Raw genomic sequence first — 10,196 nt, forward strand, 5'->3', positions numbered from 1 at the left:
ACACACACACACACATAAATAAATAAATGTTTAAAAATAAAAAATAAAAAAAAATAAAATCAGAGTTAAGATTTGGAAAACACCTTAGTTCAACCCATTAAATTCAATTCACAGCTTTTTCACCTCCAAGGCACTTTATCTTTCCTTGTTCCTTTCTCTGTCATTTTTTAAAGTTATATCAACTGGCTTCTGTAATGAGTAGCTACACTCTGGTGGGAAACAAACTTACAAGTTCTTTTTTTTTTCCCTTTCCTGTAAAAAGTCCCCTACACAAGATTCCTTTTAAATTTGATTTTATTTTTCTATATGCAGTAATGGACATTGATCCCAGGATCTTCTCACCTAGTTACAATCCCAGCCCTTTTGCTAAAGTTTTTCAATTTTGAGATAGCTAGGTTTCTAAGCTGCACATGCTGGGGTTGAACATGCAAACTTGCCTCAGCCTTCTAGAGTGCTGGGATTATAGGTATGTGCCCAGTTTATGAAGGACGTCTTCGGCAGAAGGGTGATGTAGAGGTGAACGGGATTAGAATTTGCAATCTCTAATCAAAACAATCCCATGTAATTGAAGACCCAGGAATACAAATGTAAATCTAAACCAATGCCTTGTAAAATTTGAAATGTTTTCTTGAAAAGTAAATATTTCTGTAGCTTACAGCAATACTTCTAATTATCAGCATTCACACAGCATTTTTTTCCATTCAAGCCTGAAGCAGTTTATGTATGCAACAATTCTCACAATAACTCTGTAAAGCAGAGGAGGCAGCAGGGTAATTTTTCTTGTTTTGCAGAAGATACAATCAGGGCAGGAAGCCATCACGTATCAATGTTTGTTCAGTAATGTATTTATTGAGTTTTGTTGATGTGGTTGGCCCAGTGGAGGGTGCTCAGTATGCTGCTGGAGGAGGGGTGGGAAAGGGGACAGGGGCTTGAGTAACACAGTACCAAAACAGAAGAATAGTTGAGAGCCTGTAATTCCCACTCAAGTTATTGGCACAGAAGCTGTTTTGCTGCTGAATACAGTCTAGGAATACAAACTTGGCCACATCCGACTTGTCCTGGAAATGACAGTCAGAGATTTCTTTACTTACTTATGAATAGATTTATTTACTTTTTTTTTTATTTTTTTTATTTTTTTTTTTGGCAGAACTGGGGATTGAACTCAGGCTCTTGAGCTTGCCAGGGAAGCGCTTATTGCACTCAGCCATCTCCCTGGCTCTAAGAATAGATGTTTTAAAAATCCAATTTTTAGGGGTTGGGGAGATGGCTCAGTAGAATAAGTGCTTCTGTGGCAAGCGCAAGGGCCTGAGTTCAACCCCTGCTTCTGCTAAAATAAATAAATAAAAATCCAATTTTTATATTCTTTTCTTTTCTTTTTTAATTTTATTTATGTGTGTGTGTGTGTGTGTGTGGCCAGCTCAGCCCACCAGGGGGCGGGCTGGCTGGCGTGTGGTGCTGGGGGACTGAACCGCGGTCCCTGTGCTTTGCTAAGCTTGTTCTAAGTAGGTGCTTTAGACCACTGAGCCATCTCTCCAGCCCCAATTTTTATATTCCTAATAGGAAGGATAAATTTAAGAGATGTCCTTTTATGAAGAGCTAAAAAAGAAAGAAAGAAAAAAGAAAAGCTGCATTGAAAAATACATACATTTCCTGTTGGTATCATCCAAAGTAGCAGTCCATTACCCTCTGTCCCTCACCCTGGCTAATTATTCTTTAGAACACAAATATAGACTGTGGGGGACCACCAGACCTTGGGGGTTGCAGCAACATATGTTTTTCAAAAGTATGCTTCTCCCTACTGAATGTAACCTTCAAGAGGGTGTGGCTTTCATCCTTGCTCACTAATGTTTTCAAGGCTGAGAAGTGCCTCACATTTAATAGATTCCCAAAAATATTTAAGTAGTTGGATATAGTCACGCTTTGGAAGACTGAGGCAGAAGGATGTTGAGTTTGAGTTTGGTCTCGGCTGTCTCAGCAATGAGACACCTTCCCACTTGCTGAGTGTGCCAGGTAAGAATCTGGGCCGAGGGGCAGTGGCAACAGAGGCCCTGATAGCGGAGCCCCAAGGTTGGTTTTGGGGTTGGGACCAGACAACCTCTAAATCACTTGTCTCCTCAAGATTTCAAGTTACCACATATAAATATAAATCACTTTCTACATACACTACCCTAGATTGAGCTCTGATATGACAACAAAGAACACAGTCTGATTAAAGGAGATACCAGCAAAGATTGGAGACACACAGAGAAGAATGTTGACTTTATTTGGGGGAAATTAGGAGAAGCTTTGGGAGTTGAGGGGGAACTTTTGAGTGTGATTAGGTGTCAATACATGAAGACGGGCTAAAGGGCTGAAGAGGTAGCAAGAACAAGAGGTCACGAGGACGCATCATAAGCAAGTGCAGGGAATAACAGACTATTTGATGTGGTCTAAGAGTTTTTTGGAATAGGGAATGAAAAGGAGACAGTTCAATGAAGGGAACACAAGACTTCTTGAAATACCAAGACTTGATCCAAATCCAAGCTGTGACATTGGATAAGTTGTACGCCTTGTTGACCTTCAGTTTTATCATTTCTAAAGTGGTTATTGTCTGCTTTTGCCTTGATGCATCCCTGAACGCAAAACAGGGCACCATCAGCTCTACTGCAGCTGCCTGTGAGCAGTTGGTCAGATTCTCCCACTTGCCATATCAGCTCAAATTGACAGTCTTATTCTGAAGATCGCCCTTAGCGTGTGCCCTCACAAGCATTTCTGTCCATGAGTAAAGGATGCAGCATTCATGAAAATATGCCAAATGATTTTCAATGGATGTATTTTTCAAAACATCTAATCAATGAAAGAAACCATGTTAGCCTTTTCCACATAAAATTTAAAAAAAAAGAAACCTTCAAAACCTTAAAAAGGAGTCATTGTTGAAGATTACTCACAGTCTCTGTGAGGAAGGCTCTTTTGCTGCTAGGATTCTGTAGGACCTTGTGCTGTCTCTTTTGCCTCTGGATTATTGGTTCAAGCTAAGGCTCAAAATTATGGTAACAGTGCCCTGCCGGTAGGAATGTAAAATGGCACAGCTGTTACAGAAAAGTCACTCAAAAATTTAATAATGGATTTACCAGATGATTCAGCAACTCTGTTGCAGGTATATGCCCAAGAGAATTGAATAGACATATGTACGTCTATGTTCACAAATCCATAGCAGTCAAGAGTGAAAGCCAGGCAAAGTGTCCACCAGTGGATGAATAAACAAAATGTGGAATAAGAAAATGGTGGAAAAGTATTCAGACTTAAAACAAAGGAATTCTGACCTATGCTGCGGAGTGAGGGAAACTTAAAGAAATTATGTTGTGAAATAAGCCAGCCACTAAAAGAAAAAGACGTGTAATTCCACTTCCTCCATGTAGCTAGAATAGTAGATTTGTAGAGACAGAAAGCAGAATGGTGGCTGCCAAGGGCTGGAGTGGAGGACGGGGAATTATTGCTTAATGTGTACCAAATCTCAATTTGGGACAATAAAAAAGTTCTAAAGCTGTAGGGTGGTGATGGGTGCACAACTATGTGAAAGCACTTAATGTCACTGTACCATACACATAAATGATAAATTTTATCACAATTATTAAAAATAGGACTTTTGGGGGCTGGGAAGATAGCCTGGTACACGCAAGAATCTGGGTTTGATCCCTGGTGCCACATGCTATGCTGTCCCTAGAACTCCAGGCACACAGTGTTGGCCACCAAAACTGGGCATGGTGGTCCATGCCTATAATCCCAGCATGGGAGAGGCTGAGATAGGAGGATCACTATGAGTCCGAACTGCGTAATGAGACCCTGTACCAAATAAATAAAACATTTTTTTTTAAATAGGTCTTTTTAAGACAAAATGTGTATGACCGCTAGAAAAAAGAAAAGACATGGGCTAGCATTTTCATATGGGTTTTCCATTTTTAAACCTCATTTTTGGGCTGGCCTGATAGCTCGATAGCTCGGTGGACTAAGTGCTTGCTTAGGCAGAGCACAGCAGCAGGGGTTCGATCCCTGGGGTGCCATGCCAGCTCCGCCCATGGGGCGCTGTGACTGAGACTGGATGTTGTGGCACGCACCTATAATTCCAGCGCTTGGGAGGCTGAAAACAGGAAAATCACTATGAGTCCAATATACATAGTGAGACCTTATAGACCCTGTACTAAATACAGGGAAAAAAAGCCAAACTCATTTTTTAAACTGAAAAAAGGTTATGGGAATTTGAATTCTACATGTGGCTGCTTGCAGTTGACATGAGATAAAGAAGGGAAGGGACAAGAAGGGAAAGATAACACAACAGCTCCAGCTTGCCTTGCAAAATGAATTAAGTCTGGTGACTCACAACAATGCTTGTGCTTTTGTCTAAAACATGATGACTGCCTTCATAAATACAGCAAAAAGGAAACTAATGAGGATTTGAATTTCATTGTACAAGGCTGTTGTTTATTAATGTCACATGGAATTTAGCAGAGAGGTAAACAAGGAATTTCCGGTTTTTAAAATTTATTTATTTTTATTTTTCTGTATTTTAGGGTGTTCAGGGTTTCACTGCTAGATCAGACTCGTAGTGATTCTCCTGTTTACAGCCTCCCAAGTGCTGGGTCGAATCCCTGGCCCCTGCCCAGGGGCTTTAATCCGCTGAGCTATTTGGCTGGCCCTAAAGTTGAGAATGTTTTTTCTGATAATGCAGGTGGAGGTGGGGATCAGACCAAGGTATCCTGTGCCTGACTGCATTTGCATGAGCAGGCGCTTAAACAACTGAGCTAACCATCAGGCCCCCAGGAATTTCTGGTTTTCTAATAAAAGAAATCAGCAAGAAGAGGATAGAGTTTGAAGCTGAAATACTGTGCAAAAGTCATGGGCCTTCAATTGGCTGGTTTGTATCTTGATTTAAATGAAGCTGTCATTTTTCATGTGGGTCTCAGAGGGAAGGTATCTTCCAGTTTGCTGACAGTTTTGTTGTTGGAAATATCACCATGTTCAAATAGCTACATCCGATTATTACAGAGGCTCCTCATCGTGTACCTCTTGCTTGGAATTTATTGAGCCTACTGCAACTTACAGAACATCATGAAGTCCTACTTGTGAGAATGCTTCACTTTGTAGAGACTGTTTGAAACGATAAACAAAGGAGTCTTTTTCTTTAGGTGCGATATGCAGCAATTTCAGAAAGAGATGCTGAGAATTAGAATTCATATTCCTGAAATAAGAACTAGAGGAAAATGCTTATTAAGAGCTTCTGCAGCACTGAGGTTGATATATATATATATATATATATATATATATATATATATATATATATGTATATGTATATATATATTCCCATTGAGAAAGATTTCATTACTTCCTATTATCTTTTTTATTTATACTTTGAGTTTCACATATAAGACAAACCATGCAATATTTAAATTTATATGTATGATTTCTTTCACTTAATCTTATGTTCTCAAGGTGTATCCATTTTCCTACCAATGACTCAAGTTTATCTTCACGGCAGAGAACTCCTCCATTGTGTGTAAATACTACATCTTCTTTATTCATCTGTTAGATAAATAGCTGTTTCTCAGATTTAGATATTATGAGTTGTGCTCCTACAAACGTGGGCATGCATGCGTCAGTGTAATATGATCCATGTGACTCTCTTGGGAAGATACCTGAGAGGGGAATAGCTGGTTCAAATAGGATTTCAAGGTTTGGTTTTTTGAGGAATCTCCATGCTAATTTCCATAATGATTGTACTAGTTTACAATCCCACCAACATTGTAGAAGAGTTCCTTTTCCCCACAGCCTAGCCAGTTTTTTTATTATTTGATTTGTTCAAGATGGTTGTTCTGGGGCTGGGGAGATGGCTCAGAAGAATAAGTGCTTGCCTGGCAAGTGCAAGGGCCTGAGTTCAATCCCTGGTTCTGCCAAAAAAGAAAAAAGAAAGAAAGATGGTTATTCTTGGGTGGACAAAATAGCTCAGTGGTCTAAAGCTCCTCCTTAGGCAAGCTTAGGCAAGTGCAGGGACCATGGTTCAATCCCCAGCACCACATGCCACGCTACCATGCCCACGACTGAGCTGTCCACTAAACTATAAAATAATCATATAGGTAGACACACCAAGAAACAAACAAACAAAAAAAGACAAAATAGTCTTTTGGGATCAGATGAAATCTCAGTGTTGTTTTAATTTATATTTCTCAAGTGGCCAGTGACACTGAACCATTCTTCATGTATTTATTGGCTACCTGTACTTCTTATGTGAAATGTCTATTCATTTCACTTGTCTATTTTCTGATTGAGTCTCTTTCTGAGAGAGCTATTTTTTTTTTTTTTTTTTTGAGTTCTGTATATATTCTAGATGTTAGTGCTCTGAGGAATAGCTGGCAAAACGTTTTCTATTCTACAAGCTATTTTTTCACTCTGTTGGTTGTTGTGTTTCTGCCATGCAACTTTTTAATCTGATGAGATCCCATTTGTGGATTCTTGATACTATTTCCTACACAACTGAGGTTCTGTTCAGAAAGTCCTCGCCTATGCTTATAACTTCAAGAATTCACCTATTTTGTATTCTAGCAGGTTGTTTCTGTTGTAACATTTTGTTCTTTGGTTCATTTTCATTTTATTTGAGTACATGGTGAAAGGTATAGATATAGACTCATTCTTCTGCATGTAGGTAGCCGGTTTGCTCGACATCACGTATTAAAGAGGCTATCTTTTCTGCGTATGTTTTTGGCTCTTTTGTCAGAGATGAAATACAGTACTTGATTGTGCTTGAGGTTGTTTCTCTATTCTGTTCTGTTGATTCTTGTGTTTTTGTACCAGTACCATGCTGTTTTTATCACAGTATCTTTGTAATATAATTTCAAGTCCAGAATTGTGACGCCTCCTGCTTTGCTTTTGTTATCCAGGATTGCTATTCTGAATTACTTCTGATTCTGTATGAATTTTAGGATTGTTTTCTCCAGTTCTGTGAAGGCTGCTAGTATTTTGACTATTACTGCATTAAGTCTATACACCAATTTTGATATACATTGACCAACAGAATTTATGATATAAACATAAATTTCTTGACTGCTTAGGCAAGAAATTTTTTTTTGTCTTTTTGAGACAGGGATTTGCTATGTAGTTCAGGCTGTGTTTCAACTGACTTTGCAGCCCAGGTTGGCCTCAAACTTGTAGTGATCCTCCTGGCTCAGCATTCTGAGTGCTAGAAATACAGTGGTGCACCAACACACCTGGCAAAATTTTTTTGGTTAACATATTCTACTAAAAAATGGTGATTTTTTTCCTATTTTCTTAATACACATGCTTTATAAACCTCAATACAGATACTTTTACAATGACTTACAGTCTTCAATTATAGTGATGTGATATATAAAATTTTGTTTTTACTCTTCAAAATAAAATTAAATTTAAAAAACTAGTCATTATTTTTGTAAACTAAGATTAGGATACCTAGTTTAATGCAATTTTCAAATTATTCCTCATTTTATTTTAATGAATAGAAAAGCTAATTAGTTAGATTCTATTATATAAATCAGTGATATACTTTCTGAGTTAAGTATTTATTATACACTTTTCTAGGATGGCACTAAATTAGTTTTTAAAATGTTTTTGGGATACTAATATAATAAAATAATGCACACTACAATCAGATTATGCCTTCTAAGATGTATTACATAAATGGAAGAATAGCAAAAATATTCTGGAATGTATGGACATCCCATACCTTAAAAATACTTCTGAGGTAGATAAAATAGAGTTAAAAAATACCTAATCTCTTAAAGACTTGGCTTTAGTCATAAGTTTTTTTCTCACATGTATCCTGATCTAGAGTCATTTTAAGTATCTGAGTGACCTCTGTAGACTGCCATCTGGTAGATTTGGCTGTTTGACATTTAATATCAATATGGTTATATGATAATCATGTACGATATAGCTGGAACCACATCCTATAGTTACTTTATTTGACCTTGGAAGATATGTTTTGATATGAAGAATGTATAAAGTAAAAAGGAAATACTCAGTGACTCAGCAGGAGAAGATGGCAATCGTGTGGGATGAAGCCCAGCAAGACGGACTTGGTGAGGAGGTGCTCAAGATGTCCACAGAGGAGAACATCCAGCACACACGGCTGCTGGACAGCGAGATCAAGATAATGAAAAGCGAAGTGTTGCGAGTCACCCATGAACTTCAAGCCATGAATGACAAGATCAAAGAGTATAGCGAGAAAACCAAAGTGAACAAGACACTGCCATACCTCGTCTCCAACATCATTGAGCTGCTGGACGTTGATCCCAGTGACCAAGAGGAAGATGGTGTGAATCCTGACCTGGACTCCCAGAGGAAGGGCAAGTGTGTGGTGATCAAAACCTCCATGCAAACATTGCCAGTCATGCGGATAACCCACTACTATTACAGATTACTGGACTATGTTGGATTACTCTGTTGAATTCATGCACCTACAATATATGAATGGCAATGGAATTCACATCTCTGACAAAAGTAAACAAAAAAGGAGATATAAATGAAGGACCATTTTGTAGTGAATATATATATATATATATATATATATTATATTAGCATAGATACACAGCTGCTTTCTCTTAGTTCAATGAGAAGAAAATTTTGAATAGTGTTTAGACAAGATATCATAACATGTCTGCATCTTGTACTATAAATAACTACTACAAATACAACAATATGTAATGTATGTTATTGTAACTGTACTACTAACCTGTTTTGAAACTATCTCATTGCTACTTCTCAATAAAATTATTAAAATAAAACAAAATAAAACCTCCATGTACCAGACGTACTTCCTGCCTGTGATTGTGTTGGTGGATGCTGAAAAGCTGAAGCTGGGAGACCTGGTGGGTGTGAACAAAGATTCCTGCCTGATCCTGGAGACCCTGCCTACAGAGTACGACTCACGCGGGAAGGCCATGAAGGTGAATGAGAGGTCTACAGAGCAGTACGGTGACACTGGCGGTTGGACAAGCAGATTCAGGAGCTGGTGGAGGCCATTGTCTTGCCAATGAACCAAATGAGTTTGAGAACTTGGGGATCCGGCCTCCAAAGGGGGTGCTAATGTATGGGTTGCCAGGGACTGGGAAGACGCTGCTGGCCTGGGCCTGTGCAGCGCAGATCTAGGCCACCTTCCTGAAACTGGCAGGGCCCCAGCTGGTACAGATGTTCCTTGGGTCGGGGCCAACCTGGTCCAGGATGTCTTCCCGCTGGCCAAGGAGAAAGCGCCATCCAGCATCTTCAGTCAATGAGCTGGATGCCAATGGCACCAAGTGCTTTGACAATGAGAAGGCCAGGGACCAGGAAGTGCAGAGGACCATGCCGGAGTTCCTGAACCAGCTGGACAGCTTCCAGCCCAACACCCATGTCAAGGTGATCACAGCCACCAACAGGGGGATATCCTGGACCCTGCCTTGCTCCACTCAGGCCACTTAGACTGAAAGATTGAGTTCTCAATACAGTGAGGAGGCCCGGGCCTGGATCATGCAGATCCACTCTGGGAAGATGAAGGTCAGCCTGGACGTGAACTACGAGGAGCTGGCCCACTGCACCAATGACTTCAATGGGGCCCAGTGCAAGGCTGCGTGTGTGGAAGTGGCCATGATCGCCCTGCACAGGTGTGCCACAGAGCGGATCCACAAGGACTACATGGAGGGCTTCCTGGAGGTACGGGCCAAGAAGAAGGCCAACTTGCAGTACTGCGCCTAGGCCACTGCCAACTGCCTCGCAATAAATGGCCCTGTCTGAAAAAAAAATAAAAATGGTAGTACTCATAAGTGAAATAAATCAGACCCACATGTGTAAAAATCATATTGTCTCCTTAATATAAGAACCTGAAAGAGTAAATAAAATCTGAAAAGTACAATAGAGACTGTGAAGGGAAAAGAAACTGTTCAAAGGGAAAGAACAACTGGGATGAGGGAAAGGAGAAAAGAAGGGAAAAGCTATATATCTATCTATATCTATATCGATATATATGATAGCCTGGATAATTATACTTTTGATTTGTGTTGTTCTATTGAAAAAAGCAGGTAATGCTTAATCTTTTCTCTCTTTTTAATTTTTTGACCAATTTTTCATGCTTCTATCTGGTAATCTGAACAACTAATTTGAAGACAATAATATGTAGCACAACAACCATTGTTGAATTTCTATCATTTTTTAAGTGA

The 10,196-nt window shown here is 39.4% G+C and overlaps 1 pseudogene; it reads left to right on the top strand.

Moving 5' to 3' along the window:
• The first annotated feature begins 314 nt into the window (after positions 1-314).
• LOC101593229 lies at positions 315-9,735 on the top strand (annotated as a pseudogene).
• Positions 9,736-10,196: the final 461 nt, after the last annotated feature.

This window comes from Octodon degus, unplaced genomic scaffold (assembly GCF_000260255.1).
Source record: "Octodon degus isolate 3935 unplaced genomic scaffold, OctDeg1.0 scaffold00002, whole genome shotgun sequence".
In the NCBI taxonomy this organism is placed as follows: domain Eukaryota; kingdom Metazoa; phylum Chordata; class Mammalia; order Rodentia; family Octodontidae; genus Octodon; species Octodon degus.